The 19,603-nt window shown below is 43.2% G+C and overlaps 1 protein-coding gene across 3 annotated transcripts in view; it reads left to right on the plus strand.

Annotated features, from left to right (window-relative positions):
- Positions 1-19,603, plus strand: part of Mcc (MCC regulator of Wnt signaling pathway) — a 378,705-nt gene that overhangs the window by 212,828 nt on the left and 146,274 nt on the right. The window lies entirely within an intron of this gene.

Genomic DNA, 19,603 nt, shown 5'->3' on the forward strand with positions numbered 1-19,603 from the left:
TAATACAAGTCAGCAAAAGATTCTAGGTTACCCCATCACTTCTAGTATATGGGCATGTCTTTCGTTGTTTTTTTTTTTTAAAAAAATATTTAATTATTTGTAATTGTGTGTGTGGCTGTGAATGGATATGTTCATGTGATTGCAGGTGCCTTGGGGGCCAGAGGCTGGATCCCCTAGAGCTGGAGTTCTGGGCAGTTGTGTGCTGTCTGACATGGGTCCTCGGCAGCACTTGCTCTTAACCCCTAAGCCATTTCTCCTACCTTGTATCTTTTACTCTTGGGGTTTTATTTGTTTATTTTTATTGCTGTTTTTTTTCCCTTGGTAGAGTTTGGAAAGTTTAATGCTGGAAGTGATACTTTTTATTTTTGCTTGTTAGAATCTTCTTAAGGCGAAATTTAACGAATCATAGAAACTTCCTGTGCTGAAGCTGTGATATGCCAGTGAGGTAACAGCATTATGCAACTTAGGAATTCACAGTGCATATAAACCAAAGGATATTTAATTCAAATTATATAGGTCCCATAGAACTTAGTTAATAAGTTATTAGTGATAATAAAAAGTACATGTAGGCGAAATAGGCTTGAAATCATCAAAACTGTGGTATTCTATACTGTTTTAAGGTCCAGTACATATTTTGTCTCCCGCACGCTGGCAACTTAGTAACTGTAACTTTAGTAGAGATATTACTTGTAACTTTCATAGCAGCTAAGGAATTCTGTCAACATTCTTTTCTAGAGGAAATTCCAGTTCACAGATGATATCTAGGGGGGTCAGAGAGTAATGAAAAGCTCATTAGCACGTTTGACCATAGGAACAAAGCACCCATGGAAGAGGGCCATGACTGATGGGGGAAATAGCCAGCACCCATGTCGTGTTGTCCTAAGAGAATTCTGACAGGTTTCCTCCTTTGAGTGTTGGGAATATCGACTTTGTAAAAAGACTCAGACTAATACTTTCTCAAGGCTTTGCATCCTATGACCATTTTGGGAGGTGACAGCGTGTTTTCTGGGGCATCACGAGAATAAGATACAGAAGCTGAACTACTGAATTCATTTAGTTGGAAGTGTGATAGTTGGGGGTCTCTGCACCGGGGAAGTTGATGGGGGATGAGAAGCATTAAAATAAGGAGAATGTCTCAGCTGTTAAGGCTCGATATAGAAAATGCCTGCCTTTTCACTGGTGATTGACGGTCAAGCGTCTTGGTGCTTTGCTCTCACAGGGAACCGTTTCAAGAATGTGGGTTTTAAAAAATAGAGTTTGCATTAACGTGAAGAATTCAAAACACTCGACTGCTCCATGTGAATTCTGTAGCTTGGGAAATTCCAATAGGTGGGGAGGTGTTTGTTGGGTTCATCTCTTTCAAATTAGAAGTCTTCACTAGCTTCATCCATGGTGTGGGCATCTGATGGAATATATTTTGCAATCTTACATATTTCAGCTCAGTGTTTAGAAGAAAAACAGCAATCTGTGGCCATGAAGTCATGCAACACGTTTGTAAGAGTAGATGCCAAACTTAGATACTAGGTTTCTATCTAAAACTGTGTTAGGGGTCTGTGCTAGGATTCTAACTAGTGCATCAAGTATTCCTCTCACATCTTCAAAGAGGAAAAGTCACCCTTTTCTCTAATTGGCCTGCATTAGTCTACTCCTTCTGCTCTTGAAGGATAACATTTTTTATTCTTATTAGATCAGAATTATACCATTGCTGAATTGAAAAATCCAAGTGAAATACTTTCTCCCCTAAAGAGGGGAAAAAGTCAAGATGTAGCTTTCAATTCACTGTGCTGAATGGTAAGATTGATGGTGTGTAGAATTTGATTGGAGGCTCTTAGTAATTTTGATGATGTCACATGAACTTATTTCTGAAGATGCCACCATATTTCTTGTTAATGCATGAGATATGAGTCCTCCCACTCTGTCACCTGAAACCACACCACCTGAGAGTTGTATCTCAAGGGCATTGATACATTTTTTAGCTCTCTAAAGAGTCTGCAAGTTGAATTCTTAATAGAGATATTTTTTAAATGATTTTTAAATTTAAAGTCCAACAAGAATTTAATAAATGTTAGATAGTTCATGTATAAAGTGCCGGGGTATTGAACTCAAGTCATCAGGGTGAACAGCAAGCCCCTCCACCTGCAAAGCTATCTTCGGGTATGACAACCAGAATATGCTGGGCCCATAGATTCTCAGCAGGAAGTTAACCAAATGAATGGACTTTAGGTCCCCTCTCTTCTGGAGAGGTTGCAAGAATTTTGCCTGATGGTGGTGGCACATGCCTTTAATCCAAGCACTTGGGAGGCAGAGACAGGTGGATCTCTGTGAGTCTGAGGCCATCCTGGTCTACAGGGTGAGTTCCAGGACAGACTCCAAAGCTACAGAGAAACCATGTCTACCCTTCCTTCCAAACACATTGGTAGGTCTCAATAATTTTCTATACCCTTCTAGACAATTTTATTTATATTCTTCATCTAAAGGCCTTAGCTATTCATGTTAATTTTCCCCCTTAATATAAAAATTTCAGACAGTTCAGACAGCTACAGGATAATGACCAGTGTCATTCACTCCACTGATCCTAACATTCTGCTACATTAGTTTTATTTCTATCCTTACTTTCCTTCTGAATGTTTTAAAGGATCTTTGCTATTTATTCGGGAGATATATTTTAATTGGTGACCTGAATATTTTCAGAAGAAATGCGTGTGTGTACATACACAGTGACGGGAATATAGATCTGTAGGTACGTGGCATTCTGTATCCTGATTCCCAATGTTGCTCTGAATCACCAAGTTAAGGTTAAATCCACCAGATTTCCCTATTCTAAGTAGGCATACCTAATTAATTTCCAACAACTCTTGTTCAGGAATTTAGTCTTTTCCAGCGATGCTTTTTAAAAATTTTTAAAATTTGCTTTATTTTATGTGTATGGATATTTTGCCTGCATGTATGTGAGTATACCATGTGTCTGCCTGGTGGTGTTTCTGAGCTGCCATGTGGGTACTGGAAATAGAACCCTGGTCCTCTGGAAGAACAACGAGTGCTCTTAACCACTGAACTGTCTTCTTAGCTTCCTCTGTCCATGATTCTTGACAGAATCAATCACTCTGGTGTTTATTAAATTGCCCGTTTCCTTTTCTGTCATTAAAATGGTATTGGCATTCATCACTACAAGACTTCTGCTGCCTTCTGCTTCAAAATCATTTTAGTATCAATAAAAATTGACAATTTAAAAAAATATTTACAGTGTTATAATCAGCACTGTCATTCATTTTGCGTTTCAAGTTGTCTTTATTTGGCCAAGGGAGGGGTGTACTCTAGCTTAAAAAATCAGTTATTTTTGTTTTAATTTTATGTGTGCATGCATGTGACAGTGTAGGCCAAAGGTGTCAGATCCCTCTGAAGCTGGAGTTGCAGATATGGGAGCCACCTGATTTGAGTGCTGGGAACCAAACTCAGGCCATCTGCAAGAACAATATGTGCTCTTAACCACTGAGCCATCACTCCAGCCCTTAAATGTCTTCTAGGCCTGCCTTTAGCCTACTGTCTGCCAGAGGAAAAATAAGAAAGAAATAAAGAAAAAAATAAGTGAGCAAGCTGGGTTTTGTTTAAGGATGCAAATCTGTAGAAGAGAAGCTGTTCGGTAAACTATATTGATTTAAAGTGTAGAGGTTAGTTACATCAGTGGGTAAGCCCCACAGCCGTAGGACAAAGCTGAAGTCAGATCTGCAAACTGTGGCATTAGCCTGCATCACCATCAAGGAGGGACTACTTCCGGATCGGAGCGCTTGGAGAGTGGCTATGTGAATTACCCCAGGTTTGGCGTGCTACACAGAGTGCATGGTATTGTTTGGCTAAGTCTCAGATTTTTAGGGTTTTACAAGTGCCTGTTCTTTGTGAGGTACCCTGGGAATGGTGGGATTTATCTGTAGGAGAAGTGATTGAGATACTACGAGTGGTGAGTGCTCTCGAGGTAAGGAGATAGTTGGAGGCCATTAAAGAAGGCTGCAGCTGTGCTCAGAGAAATTTGATGGGGTAATTTTTATTAACTCGGTGTTTGGTAAGGCTCAAATGGCAAAACAAAATCACTTAATTAGGCCCTTTTAGAAATAAGTTGTTATATCACTTTGAATAAAAAAGGAAAAGGAAAATTAAGACTGAATATTACTGCTACTGATAATTTTTCTAACACATTTGGTTATTAACACGTTTGCATTGCTTATCTTTAGCAAATAACAAAATGTACATTCTTTGCAAAAATAATATACACTTTCTTTTTGCAATGTACATCTAGTCGTACCCTTTTCTGATGTAAAACCAGTCATTAAGGCAATTAAAATAACCAAGTTGGAGTGACTTAGCTGGTTACGAGCAGATAGCCACCTGAGGACAAGGTCTTCTTTTTGAAGATTATTTGATTTGTTGTGTGTGTGTGTGTGTGTGTGTGTGTGTGTGTGTACTCTGTGAAGGCCAGAAAGCGGTCCTCGCAATCTTTTTCATTTGCTTCTCCACCTTTTTTGTAACAAGACTTCTTTTAAATTAGACGTCTCTTTCGAATACCACAAAAATAAAACGTTGCAGAGTTAGGATTAAGAAAGATAAAATCTATAATCCCCTACCCCAGTCACAAACATTTATAGCATTTGAGGGAGTATTGTCCATTTCTGTTGTAGGACCCTGCTCACCTCGCTTTAATTGAAAGCTGGTGGAAGGGCATATGGGAATTTAAACTGCAACATCTTTCCTCCTCAAGGGGAACTTTAATAGCCACAGACCCTTCATCAAATCCTCCTTACAAAGGCTGCAGCATTTCGGACACCCAGTTTGATTTGAAAATAAAAGCCGTCACTTCACAGCCCGGCGCTGCTTTCGGGTGGGTGCCAGGACACTCTGCTCAGATCGCCACCATCCTTCAGCTGGGTGCAGGTTGTATATGGATTTGCTGTCACAAGTAAGCTAAACTCTGAGGACATCTTCCCCCCCCCCCCATGACTTTTATCCTTCTGGTTACATTATGAGGGTCTCAGAGAAACTGGTATGTTCTGTCTGCCCTTCTATTCTGTTAGGCAGCTCACTGAGCCCTCTGCTTTTTCTGGGTCTCCTACATGAACAGATTCTGAGCACTTCAGCTACGTTTCTTCATTTCTATCCTTGAGTCATTAAGTGAGTTAACTTGTGTCCTTCCGAGCTCTGACATTCCCTAATTCTCACTGGTTCCTGGGATGCCAGTGAACATCTATCTGTCTGTGACTGTTCAGAACAAACCAATGAAGCAGGCACAGGGGAGGTTCCTGGAGTAGGTTCCCCAGCTCAGTGTTCCATCTTCATTGAGGCTGCACCAGCTGATCCAGTGGGCGACGTCCCCACGGGGTTGCAGGACAAAGTGCCTTTTGCAGTACAGGAAGATGAAGATGTGTCTGTTTATAGGGAACATTCCGGAAAAAACGTCCAGTTTCCATTAGTATTTGGTGAGTGCCGGGAGGTCAGTGGTGAGATCCAAAGAAAGCACCAAGAATGAGAAACACACACACTTCCACGCCTAAAGGAAAGTGGGGAGATTGCATTTGAGGTCTCTAGATTGGTGGCATGCAGAATACCTCAGTGGCAGGGCCTTAGACGGTTTGTTAACATCAGTTCACACGTGATTGCCGGTCACACTGGAGTCCATTCGGCTTCGTGATACTGCCTTGGATCTGGAAGCAGCCACTCCAGTGGTTTCCTTCAAGCGAGCCGTTGTATATGAGATCGTCGGAGACTCCAGCACGTGTCATGTGGATACATCAGGAGTTGTTTCACCCTGCGGCTTCTCCTTTCATTTCTATGGAGTGTGTCTGAGGCAGGAGCAGGGCCGGCAGTCCTGCATCTCCTGGACCAACAAAGGACTGTACAACCTTTGTTCAGTTTTTCAGGCCAAACCTTTCCCTACATTGCCTGGCTGGGTTTTTCTTCTGTGAAGGGGAGTGTGAGCTTGGAGGATCTTGCTGTACTTATAAAAGATTTGAAGTTAGTAGCGACCATTTGGACTTTAGGGAAGTCCTTTTGACCTTTCATTTGAGGTTTCTCTGGCATCGCTGCCATTTGAAGAGCTATTGTTTGGATTAATGATGCTGCATTTGGAATTTACACAGAAGAAAACATACTGTTGACAGAGTCTGGGCGTCTTAAGAGGCTTCTGATCTGCCTGCAATTCAGTTTTAAAAATTCAGTGTTAGTTTTTTGGTTTTTTTTTTTTTTTGCCTCCAGTAGATGCTTAAAGATAAGAACAGTTGCTTCAAAGGTCCATCCACTTCAGTTTGCATTTTGCATTCTCTGTATAAACTGAACAGACAGGGCCTGTTTTAAGATTTTCTGTGAGCAAGGTCTGGATCACTGTTAGAACTAGATTGGAAAAAGTGCCAAGTGGAGTGTGTTCTCAGGAGTGTTACCTGATGGAGTGTGTTCTCAGGAGTGTTACAGTAGAGTGTGTTCTCAGGAGTGGTAATACTACTGGCGGAGTATTATGATTCTATGGGGAATGTTCCAGGAGTCGTCAGTCAGGAGGCATCAAGGATGCGTCTGAATGTTTGAGGATGTTCCCCTTATCACAGTGATGTACTGAAAGGAAGTATGTGTTTATTGGTGAGGTGGCAATCTTAAACCAGGTGACAGAAACAAAGCTGCAATAGAATAATATATCTTTCTTTGCCTTCCACCCAACTCCTTTGGCCCAACCAGTTTACCGACTGTTGTCAAGGTTCTATGATGCCATTAAGGTTCTATGATGTAGGCAAGGAGCCTTCACTTCTCTGTCTCCCCAAGACCAAAGACTCAATCATGGCTGTAATGTGAATTCTCCCACTTCATCGATCCATTCCGGTTTTGTAGAAACTGACTAGCTGATTCAAAAACTCACAGAGAAGTGCTAAGGTCTGAAAGATTCCAAAAGAAAGTTAGGGAAGGATGAACATACTTGGGGGATCCCAGACTTTTATAAAAGTCATCAAAGCATGGAGGTTTTAGGAGTAAGGCAGACAGACAGATCCTTGGAGCATAGTAGAAAGTCCAGATGTAGAGCCTGCACAAGGCCTTCGGCACTGCCACATGGGAGCAACCAACCACATTTTGTATAAATGTGCTGTAACAACTTAAAGAAAAAAAAAACCAAAGCACCTCATACTTAATTCATGTGTATATAAGAACAAACTCAAAACAAGTATCAACTTCCAGAAAACACCACAAACTTATTACTTTGGCTTGAATATCTTAATTTGAATTCACCAAATATAGTAAAAGGAAAAAAAATGGATAAACTGAATAACATTTCATTAAAAGAAAAACTTTTGCTTTTCTTTCAAAAGACATAAGAAAAGGCAAATATCTGGGAGAAAATCCTCATAAAACATGTCTAGAAAACAACTTGTATTTTGATTGTATAATAATAATGAACTCTTACAGCCCAGCAATACAAAGACAAAGCAGACAGTTAAAATAACGTGCAGCCAAACATGGTGCCACACTCATAATCCCAGCATTCTGGAGGCTGAGAGGGGAGCTTCTTGAGTTTGAGGCAATCCTGGGCTACATAATAAGAAAACTCTGTCTCAGCACCCCATTCCCTCAAGGATATGCAAAAGAACCTAATACTTTATTGTTGAAGATGAATTGTCAAACAGGCGACAAAAAGACAAAAATTACTTAGAAAATCAATAAAATATAAATAGAACCACAGTGAGATGCCACCACATACACGCTAGAATGGGCAAGACGACAAAGAACGTAGCAAGAATTAATGAGAGTGTGGAATATCTTAAATGCTGAGCAATACCCATGTAACCATTTTATCCAGATTTATTTCTTTCCATTTTATATGAGTGCATGTTTTGCCTGCACGTCTGTCTGTGCTTCACATTTGCGCATTTCCCGTGGTGGTCAGAAGAGGATGTGCAACCTCTGGAAGTGTAGTTACAGACTGGTTGTGGGACACCACTGTGGGGCTGGAATGTGATCTACAAGGTGCTGTTTTTAACCTCGTATTTTATTTCTTTAAGTAATTTTTTTTTCCGAGATGTGGATGAAACCTAGGGCCTGCTTATGGCTAGTTAGATCACTGAGATACACCCCAGACTTCCTCAAACAGTGAAAACAACCGCTTAGAACCATTTCTAGATACACTGTGAGTGGATACAGCAGTTGGCCATTGACTGTGACTTAGGAGAAGTCAGAATAGCAGTTCGGGGGCCCCAAGCAAGTGCTCTGCCTGCTGCCAAAGACTGCTTCCTCTAACCTTCCTGTGTACACAGACAGCCAGGCACCTCCCCAACAATAGCTCCCAAGCTTACTTGGCAACAGCTGTATTCAATGAAGTCCTGGCACCCCAACATCTAAACAACCAAATGGATAAAAGCAATGAACGCGTTACAAATGAGATGGACAGCAAAGAGGTTGTTGCCAACAATCTGGAAACATCTTCCCGAGACAGGAGTCAGCTGAAAACTGCCTAGAGGTTCCATAAGCCTTTCTTTTTAGACTCTCTTCCCTTCCTCCCATAAGAAATAAAAACTTGTAGAATTATCTACAATGACCAGGCGGTGGTGGCACTTGCCTTTTATCCCAGCACTCAGGAAGCAGAGGCAGGTGGATCTCTGTGAGTTTGAGGCCAGCCTGGTCTACGAGTGTTAGTTCCAGGACAGGCCCCAAAGCTACAGAGAAACCCTGTCTCGAACCCCCGCTCCCTCCAAAAATCTACAGCGTGTTGAATGTTTCTGTAGTATAGCTCACTCACATGCTGCTTTTCACAATCCTCCCTGCTTCTATTTTGAAGAACAGTTAGTAATTTAAATTTCGTATTTCTTAAGTAGTAAAAAACCTAAGCGATGGGTTTTGCCCCTCAAGTCTTGAGTGGATTTTGTGTACACAAGAGAGATTGCCAAGCATATGGTCTGCAACTTAAAGGTCTGTGAACAACTGAAATGTCTGAGAGAACCTTCATCTTCTAAAAGACGGTAGTCCCATTGTATATTGTGGGGAGAAATCATAGTTAATTTATTTGGGTACTCAGTTTTTAGACTAGGATTGGTGGGAGTGCACCCCCATTAGTGATGAGGGGGTTCATTTTTGCTTTGGCACTGGCCTCCAGAAGGGGAAAGCTAAACCCACTTAACTAATCCCTCAGCCCCACCAGAAGATTGGCTTCGCTGCAGTAATCAGGAGAAAGCAGAGGCACTCAGCTGATCAGGCCTTGCCCTTTGCCCTTGTCTGACATTCAGCTGGGCTCCAGAAACACTGCTGTGCCCCACCCTCAATCTTCCCTGACAAAAACACAAACCAATCTCAGGAAGATAAACTATATTTAAGGTACTAAAGAATACAATGAATAAGTCAGGCGGGGGCTCCACCTCTCCGCAGTGTGCATTTGGAATTGTTTGTCATAGACAATGTGTTTCTGAGCCAGCATTACTTAGGCTGATTAGAAGTTTGGTGGAGAGGCACGCTCTCTCTCCCCTCCCCACAGCTCCCCCACAGCTCCTTCCCCTTCTGGCTTCTTCTGAGGAACCAGATGCTAAATCCTCCATTACAACTCCTTTCTAAACTAGACCACTGCAGTGTGTGGTCAGCATGGGGCAGATTAAGTTGCAGAGAATGTGGGAAGACTGTCTTTTCCCCTTCTCTGGCCTCCCAGGGTTTGTTGAGTTGGACAAGGAGAGCAGTGCTGAGGCATCCTGTACACTCATGGGCTCATTCTATCTGACTCTCCGTCTCTCCTGGGGATGGACAGGGTAGCAATTCCACGTTCAGTGCTGGGTAATCTGTGCCCAAGCTCTCTGCTCTCCCTCTCAAAGGAAATGAGAAGCAGAGCTTGGGGGAGCATCCTTTAACCCCAGAACTGGGGAGGCAAAGGCAACGGAATATTTGTGAGTTTGAAGCTATCTTGGTCTGCATAGCAAGTTCCAGGTCAGCCAGGGTCACACAAGTGAGACTCCCCACCCCACAAAAAAGATAAATGAGCTTTGCTGTTCATCATAGAGACACAGTCACATCATAATTTAGGGACGCAGGCAGCGGGCAGAGTTCATCCCCTAATTAACGATTGTACTCTATGGTTTCCAGACCCTTCTAACATTTTATTCCATGGATAAGGGGTGTGTGTGTGTGTGTGTGTGTGTGTGTGTTTATTCCATTTTTTGTGTGTTGCCATGTAGAATGACTGTCTTTCTTTCTTGGTGTGATAACCTCCACCTTAAAGAAAGAAGAGATCTTGAATATATACCTTAGTGTAAGAAAAAGACATTGTAACCATGTAGCCTGAGCAATGGCTTTAATTAATTGTCATTTTGGTTACCAAAATGTCTTCACTAAAGTTTTTTTTTTTTTTTTTGCTAAATTCCAAGATATGTGGTGTATGTAGCTAGTGTGTCACACACCCCACACACACCCCACGCACCCCACTGTGGTCAATTTCATTGAGAAAAGTACTTACAGGACCCCCCCCCCCCCCGCCTCCATTTTTTGGATGCTTTAGTTTAGGACCAACTTTCATTTATTTCATGTAAAAAAAATGAATTTATATATGCACACAATTAAATATCATATATGACGCCCATCCCTACCCCCAGCTCCTCCCATACACCAGCTCACAACTTCATGTCTTTTTTTTTTTTTTTAATGATCCACTAAGTCCAGTTAGTGCTGCCTATTCCTGCATGGATGCTGGGCACCTGCTGAAGCATGGGGAATCTACCAGGGTCTATGTCCTCAGTAAACACCGATTCTCCTCCCCAGCAACTGTTCACAGTCTGTGGCTTGAGATCAGCTATGCTGGGGTTTTGGCTGACTTAATCTCACTGACAGTAATATTTTTAAACCAATGAAGTATCCCCCTGCCACCCTGTGTGTGTGTGTGTGTGTGTGTGTGTGTGTGTTGGGGAAGGTCTGTTTCTTCCTCTAGATTTCAAAATCTTTAGTTTGATTCTAGAGACAAGGTCTCACTATAGAGCCTAGGTTGGCTTTGAACTCATGATCCTGCCCAGCCTCCCCAGGGCTCGTATTGTAATGAGTATCACCACAGCTGGATCTGGGGTTTTATTTTTAATGGCTGCTTGTTACTATAATTGAAAATAAGAAACTCCCACCTGAACCTGGGCCCTGGCTGTAAAAGCTAAATTCGATGCTGTGCTGTTCGTAGGGCTAACTCAACCATGTGATTGCCAATATCTTTGGCAAAATCACTTGTCCATAAAAATAACAGCCCCTACTTACTGAGCATTGCGTTTCTCGGCTGAGCAGGAGAAAGGTTACATGTGTTCCTGGTGTCAGCACTGCCCTTTATGACACCAGTGTTAGCTTATAACCTGATCTTATAGCCAGAATAATTGTGCTCTGAGAACTCACACACTGATGCCGTCCACATCGAGACAGACGTGGATCCCTTACCTAGATGGGCAATCCCCTGTCCAGGCCTCTGCCTTTTTACCCATGCTGCTTGTAGACCTCTGGACAAAACACAAGAGAACGGAAACATAATGACCCAAATGGGAGGTTTTTCCCCAAGGAACCTTGAGCTTCCACAGCCTTTAGATGTAGTCACCTTCACATTGCCTTGTGAACATCCCAATCCCATTGGCGTTTTCTGAATGGCTGCTCTTCACCTGATAGTGTGCTGCCTTTGGGGTGTAAGATGTGGGCCTTGGCCTCAAGAGCCTCAGTCATTGGGTGAGCCCAGGAAAGGTTATGAATAATTATACCATAAGTCATGTTTGGAGGAGGATTAGTGTCCATGCGAGCCATCTTGGAGAGAGGGAGAATTGTGTAATCGAGGGAGATGACTGACAGACTCCTAGAGAACTCCAGGTAGCACTTTTAGGGAACACTGTGCTAACAAGAGCCTATATAGGGAGAGTGACAGATACCATATAGGCTAGCAAGAGCCTATATAGGAAGAACAAGACACCAAGTTATAGGGAGGGCAAGGATTGGCAAACCCTTCCCTGTAATGGGGCCAGAGAGAAAATACTACACGTTTGGGGAAATTTGGGGTCCATGTTATTTCTACTGAAACTGCACACCTTGTGGCTGGTGGCTGACTGCTGCACTGTCCTCAGCCCTGCCATCCTTGGGGAGCTCTGAAGCAGGCCCAAGGGAGTGCGCCTGGTAAGCAGAGGGCATACCAAACCCTGGCTGCGGCCCAGGCTGGTTGTCAGGGCTGAAGTTGGAGCCTCTTGGGTTTTATGCATTCCCAACATTGTGCATAGTCATGCATTTCAAGTCTGGTAAAGGGATTTGGGAGGGAGAGGGGTACAGGAAAGACAACACAAGGGCAGAAAACACACATCCTACACACAGTGAATCAGATTCTGTTTGGGTCCCTTGTGCCGTGTTGGGTCCCTTGAGTTGTGTATTTGGCCTCAGGAATGAGAGGGCTCAGGAAGCTGAGAGAAAAAATAAAACATTGCACCCTACAGGGAAATTCTTTAGCCCTCAAAGGACTTGGGGGCCAGCCAGTGTGTCCTCTTCCGGACACACTGGCTTCCGTTAAGTGAGTTGGAGAGTCCTGAGTGACAGGGGTGACAAAGGAGAGTGGATGGTCCGCTGGGACTGCTTGTGAAGGACCGCACGTGCCAGGAATAAGAAACTGACCTCGGAGCAGGCAGCCTCAGAACCCTGAAGAGTTGTATTTCCAACCCCTCTCTGCCTGTAAAGAGAGAACCTTGAGATCTGGAACTTGTGTTCTCTTTCTTAGGGACTCTGCTTTGGCACACAGCTAAAAGCCATGGGCAGCTCTACAGTGTTGCTGTCTGCTGTCCAGCATCAAGAGCCCAAGGGTTCTTCAGGCTGTTATTATGCTCTCTTCGCTAGGTGTATTTGTTCATTTATTTTTAAGTCTTTTTCCTATGTTTATTTTTATTTTATGTGCATTGGTGCTTTGCCTGCATGTATGTCTGTGCGAAGGTGCCAAATCTCCTGGAACTGGAGTTACATACAGTTGTGAACTGCCATGTGGGTGCTGGGAATTGAACCCGGGTCCTCTAGAAGAAGAATCAGTGCTCTTTCTTCACCATTGCTCCAGTCCATATTTATTTCTTCTTACAGTAAATGCACATGAGTGCATCCGTATGAGCCTGCGGATGTGTAAGTCAGAGGACCCCTTCAGGGCTTGGTTTTCTCCTTTTGGCTTTACATGGATTCCAGGGTTAAACGCGGGTCTTTGGGTGGCAAGCCCTCAGCTCTCTCATCAGCGCTGGTCTCCTTTCTCCAACTAGTCTTTCCATAGACGCTGCTGTCAACTGCCTCAACCGTCACGGTGGCTATGAGCACTTACTGAAAGCCATGAGTCGCGTGAGCTGTCATGTCTTGCATTCGAAAGACATGACAGATTCTGCTCTCCGGGTTTCATCACCTACCTCTTCCTTTCCATGTCTCTTTGGCCCCTTAAGTCTTAGGACTGCGCTTGTGTTCGGCTTAGTACGTGAACACCTTGTGGCTACACGTAGCTGATTGCCCAGGCTTACCTCTTGGAGGTTTCTAGTTGTTTTCCTGTGTATTACTCCTTCGGTGGGAATAACGTCTCTGTGGCAGATGAGGGGGACGTCAGGGTGGGGGTGGGGTACATGGATGCCAGGGAAGAGTGGCCATGACCGCACATCATAGAAGTGAGTCCACTTTGCATAATTGTGAGAGAGGGTCTTGGTTAGCTCATCCTAAAATACAGGTCAATGGCCATTCTGCTGCGAAAACAAGCCTTGCAGGGTAATGGGTATTTATAACAGAAATCCCAGCACACTTCAAAAGGAAGAGAGAACAAACAAGGAAGTGTGCGTGTGAGGTGGGGTGTGTGAAAAGAATAAAACTATAAAAGTGCATGAAAGGAACAGAAGGGTCAGAATTGAGTGGGGCAGAGCTGTAGGAGCAGGAGGAATGGTAGACGGAAGGGTTAAATAATGTACTATTCGTTTTTAAGTTTCTTCATTTTTCCTTCTTTTTTCTTTACCGGTTATGGAAGGGGACTGAGATGACTGTCTACTCCAAAATGTACGTGTTTGCTTTCCTGCCCCAGTGTGGGGGGGAGCTAGTCTTGTCGGGTTCTGTACTAGCTGCCTAGCATCTGGCATGGCTCAGTTTAGGGCTGGGAGTGACCCACAGTGAGAGCACTTTCTCCTCTCTTTGGAGGAAGAGTTGGGAGTTGGAAGAATGAAACTGCAGCAATGGGCAGCTGCTGTAGGAAGCGGGAGGCAGGCTTGCATTTGGATACTGGCCTTGGAAAAGAAGGCAGCTGTTGTGTGTGTGTGTGTGTGTGTTTATAGAACAACCAAGACTGTTAGTGTTATCGCCAAGCTGTCTGCAGTGTGGGGTGCTGTGCAAGGTGGGGAAGTTTTAGGAGCTCGGGCTGCATGTGGCACTTGAATACTTTCCAAGAATGTTCTGCAGCGCTTTCTGCGGCTTTGTCTGGAGTGGAGCCAGGTCATAAAGCTTTGTTTGATGGTGGTTGTCAGCAACAAATGGCCACGTTCAGAAATGGGGATCATGCTGCTTGCTGTTGTTTGTTTTGCCATTCAGCCCACGGTGATTCTGCATTATCCATCCATAACCTGGTAAGACACATAATTTACCTAACAGCATCATTGTATCTACTGTGTTATTATTGAGAATCTAGTGGGATGCTACTTATCAAAAAAAAAAAAACCCTTTACTGTTATTGAATGCAACATTTCAGCTGCAAATGTGTGGCATGTCTGCCATCAGCATCTCAGAGGCATTCTCATAGGGAAGCCATGTACTGGATGAGTTTGGGGTGTGACATTTTTGTGCATGAGTGTTCAGTTTCAGTATACTTTTCAATACTCAGGTTTGCACCATATAAAACTGTTCTCATTTTCTGTGGGAAAATAGGGACTGTATGCTGTGTTTGCCTCTTTGATATACATCTATTTACTTATTCATGCATTCACTGTATGTGTGTGCATGTGTGTACATGCCACCTTGTACCTCTGGAAGCCAGAGGACAAGCTGCAAAAGTTGACGCCCAGAGAATGCCTCTGCACTGTGTATGGCGTGCCTTGTTAGGGTAGATCTCTGTCCCTGGAGGTTGTATGAAAACTGAAAGATCCATATCTCATGACCTGTACCACACTATGTTAAAGTGCTATTCAGCTCTTTATTGATGATCACTCCATTAGAGTGCATCTCTGGAAACATCAATCTTGAGTTCTCATTTTCCCATGATCCCTTTGGCAGACCCTTCTGTTCACCATATATCTAAACTTGTGCTTCCCTAGAAATGCTCGCTCTTTGCACCTTAGCAATTTCTTTCAGATCTCTCACCACTGTAACCGGATGTTTCTCTCCCGTCCGACAGTTCCCGAATAACCGCTCAGAGGCTTAATGTTCCCTATAAATGCTTGGCTGATGGCTCAGGCTTATTAGATAGCTCTTACATTTAAAGTAACCCATATTTCTTAACTATTTATGCCATGTGGTTTGTGGCTTGTTACTTCATTTTTTTTAACATATCTTGCTTCCTCAGCAGCTGGCTGGTGTCTCCTATACTCCTGTTCTTCTCCTGTATCTCTTACATTTCCTGCCTTGCTATAGACCAAAGCAGCTCTATTTACCAACCAATGAGAACAATACATATCATATGCACAGTATACAGAAAGACCATCCCACAGCACACTACTCTCACAATGGATAATTTCAAGCTCCTTGCTGAATCCCAGTCACACAAAAGCTGGGATGAATACCCACTTCTTGGATGTTCTCTGAGCGTCTACTCACTGGTTCCTTGTAGTGTACATTAATTTTATGTGTGTGTTGGGGCTCGTGGTTGTTAGTCTTTTATATATTTATATTTTAGACTAAACTAGAAGTTTAAAATAAAAACCTCATGTGCATGTAAAAAGACTATCCCTCATTATAACAGAACACCAAGCTAATAATAAACACTGAATAAATATTTAAGAGAGAAGTTGGAGAAGAGGAAGAATTACAAGAAAGTATAGGGAGACACCTTCTAAGTCTTATCATTTTATTATTTCATATGGAGGGGTGTTTTGCCCGTATATGTCTGTGCATCATGTACATGTAGTTCCCCTGGTGGCCAATAGAAGGTACCAGATTCCCCTTGGCCTACAGTTACAGATTTGAATTGCTATGTGGGTGCTGGGAATTGAACCCAGGTCCTCTAGAAGAGCAACCAGTGCTCTTAACCACTGAACCATTGTTCCAGCCCCAGCTTTCTAATTCTTAATGAATCGTTCGTCTGCAGGAAAATTAAAAATTAAAACAGGCCTCTGTTTTGGATTTCCGCTTCACCTTTTCTGCCACAGCGTTGTTACCATCTCCTCAGCTGGTCTATTCCTCTGTCAATGCTGGAATATGTGCTACAGGAGCCGAAGGCAGTGGTTTAGGTCAAACTGTGAATGACTGGAATAAAGAAAGGAAGAACAGTGTTCAACCACGTGTCCTTGAAGGCAGGTGTGGATGAAAGAAAATGGCCCCCAAAGGGAGTGGCCCTATTAGGATGTGTGGCTTTGTTTGAGTGGGTGTGGCTTTAATGGAGGAAGTTCATTCTTCCTACTGCCTGCCCATCCAGCTATAGAACTCACCATGTCCCACCATGATGATAATAGACGGAACCTTTGAAACTGTCAGCCGCCACCTGAATTAAATGTTTTCTTTTTTAAGAGTTGCCAGTCATGCTATACTGTCTCTTCACAGCAATAGAAACCCTAACTAAAACAGCAGGTATAGACTGTCTTAGAACTCTTGCTTCTCTGACAGAGATGGTTATAAACAGGGATACAATTTTTAAAAGGACAGGTAATATAACATTCAAGACAGACCGTTTATAAATTTCCCAAATGTTATCAACCACCCCTGTAATTTTGCCTACGCTGGATATTTATGTTGGATGTGATGAGACCCAGACCCAAACCCAAGTGTGAAATCACAGAAAGTAGATTCCCTGTCAAAATAAACATGGAAGAATCATGCTCGCAGGCCAGGTAACACCAGGTAACGACAGTCTAAAGTTAGAAAAGAAACGCTTCCCTGGTCTGTACTGAGTTTTCTGAAACAACCAACCGTCCAAAGTCACAGCTTCCTTTTGCTCGACAACGTGACATGAAATACTTTCTCAGAAGACAATTTTATATCATGCGGTCACAAAACAATTACGGCAGCTATAAAGATAGCCATGTGCACGGAACCTAGAGGACTCAGGACCTGTCTGCCATGGAGTGTGTATATTCTGGTCTGTTCTGTGGTTTACCTGTTTCCTTTGCATCCCTGTGCCTCTGTTTAGAGAAACCCAGTGAACTTGCATAGTCTAGCCAGTTGAGCTAGACAGAGACCTGTGGTTTGCTTTTTCTTGGGCTCTGCTCGACTAATTGGGCAGCTATAGGTATATTTATTTGGGACAATACAATTTTGGGGAATGAAAATTATATTTAGAGCCTGGCTTCTACTTTGGAGGAATTTTAATAAGTCTGCTTTTTATAACTTTAGGGAAACATGTCAAGTATTCTTAAAGATCAGAATGAGGTTTGCATGTGTGAATTAAGGAATTACTTACAGTGCCAATCTTGGACGATAAGAAGCTATCAGGAGAACCCAGACCCTTGACACAGAATATGAACTTATACTATTTGATATACAACTTCTATTAAAACCATAGTTGTGGAAGATGGTATTTCAGAAAGATCATTTAAAGGGTCCCCTCTCCCCACCCACTTTTTGAAATAATGTATGGTCAGTAATAGAATGCTGTATGACATTACTTTGCCTGTTAACCTTTGACAGAACAATCCCAGGATGCATGGTGTCAGTGTTGGGCCCTGAAATTTATGGTGCATTGTAGTTTATCAAGGCACTAAACAATCTAATTTGCCTTGTGGTGGTGCACTGAGGGTATCTATAGTTCCTCGGATAAGAGCTATCTTTTAGTGAACAGAGATGCCTGTCTCCTCTAGGATACTTCTGACCCGACTTTTCTGTTTATCTCCCTTTGTTCAGAGTCTAGGGAGTCTACAGCCTGGTGCTGTCTTTCAGCCTCAGAGCGTCTGCACTGTCTCTTGGGGTCAAAAGTCTTCTTTGATCATTTTCTATTCATTCACATTTCAGGTGAAAATTAAAGGTCCACCCCATCTCAAACAACCTGGTCCAGAAAGGTTTAGGCTTTTGTTTCTTTTAGTCAAAGTTGTCATTCTAAGCAGGGAAGAACTATCAGGGAGACAAACTGTAAATAACTTCCCAATTCTCTCAAAGAGGGTCACGGAGGTTCCTCAGAAAATAAGAAATAGGACCATACCATGTAGTCCAGACTGACCTGCCCGGAGAAGTCTAGGTGGCACATCACAGAGAGGCTTGCACGTCAGTGCTTGCTGGGCTGTGTACAATAGCTACGTCACGAAACCAACTGACATGATTGAATACGTGTGTAGGTACCACATGGGTTTTCTTGGTGTACATCTGATACACATGTACTCAGCGTAAAGAATGAAATTACGACATTCATAAGAAGATAGATATAACTAGAGATATTAAGCAAAGAAAGTTTCAGACAAATGTCACAGTTCCTGTCATGTGAAATCAAGGTTTAGATTTGTCTCCCCCAACCCAACATCCCTCTGCCCCCGCCATGTGTGTGGGGTGTAGGACATGGAAGTAGAAATGGTACTACAAAAGGGACAGACAAGATCTAAGAATATATCAAAAAAGCAGAAGCAGACTACATGGGGGAAGGACGGGGACCAGCAAATGTGTGGAAAAGGCGGCCAGGGAGATAAATAAAACCTAGGCATAATAGTATGGATGTATGCACTGTCAGCCATGAAACGTGTCTTCACCAAAAAAAGGAAAACAATACATTTTTCTTTTCCCTAAGAAAGTCCCCGTTCTTGTCCAATTTGGCCACATCTCTGCTTTGTCCAGATGACTTCACTTGGCCTACACCTGAGTGGAAAGGAAGTAGAAATCCCAGCCCTGAGTGGGGAGGCGTGATTCTTGTGTGTGCTGCCTTTGGCAGGCGGATGTTGCCTCTGACAAGACACGTGACTTGGTAGAGTCTCTCTCTGTCCGATGAGGTTACAGAGAAGGGCTATGGAAAATCCAAAGCCTTCAGACTGAGAATCTGAGCTGGGGAGTTGGGGAATGTGGCCCGGAAGAAGGGGGGACTGTCTGTCTTGTCAGTACAGGTCAGTTTGCTGAGGTTCGTTTCGGACGTCTGTTTCCGCCATCTTAACCTTTAGCTGGACTCACAGTGAGCACCGATAGGTCTCCTTTCATGCTGTTGGCTTGTATCTGAAGTTCTATGAGTGGACTTCAGGGGAATGAGCTCACATTTAAGTGCTCTGGAAAGCTGCTTTATTCAAGAGAGCCTTGCCGAGAGACAGTTTATATAGTGCTGTGCTCACGGCACACACTGAATGACTCCACGGACGGGCAGTGGAAAGAGGAGATCATTGTGTTTCGTCAGAGCGACTCTCGCTCTCCTTTCCTCTAGAGCAGTGGTTCCCAACCTTCCCAATGTTTGACCCTTTAATACAGTGCCTCATTCTGTGCTCACCCCAACCGTAAAGTTATTCCACTGCTACTTCATAGCTGTAATTTTGCTATTGTTATAAATTGAATGAAA

The sequence above is a fragment of the Myodes glareolus genome, chromosome 13 (assembly GCF_982192425.1).
Source record: "Myodes glareolus chromosome 13, mMyoGla1.1, whole genome shotgun sequence".
Classification (NCBI taxonomy): Eukaryota; Metazoa; Chordata; class Mammalia; order Rodentia; family Cricetidae; genus Myodes; species Myodes glareolus.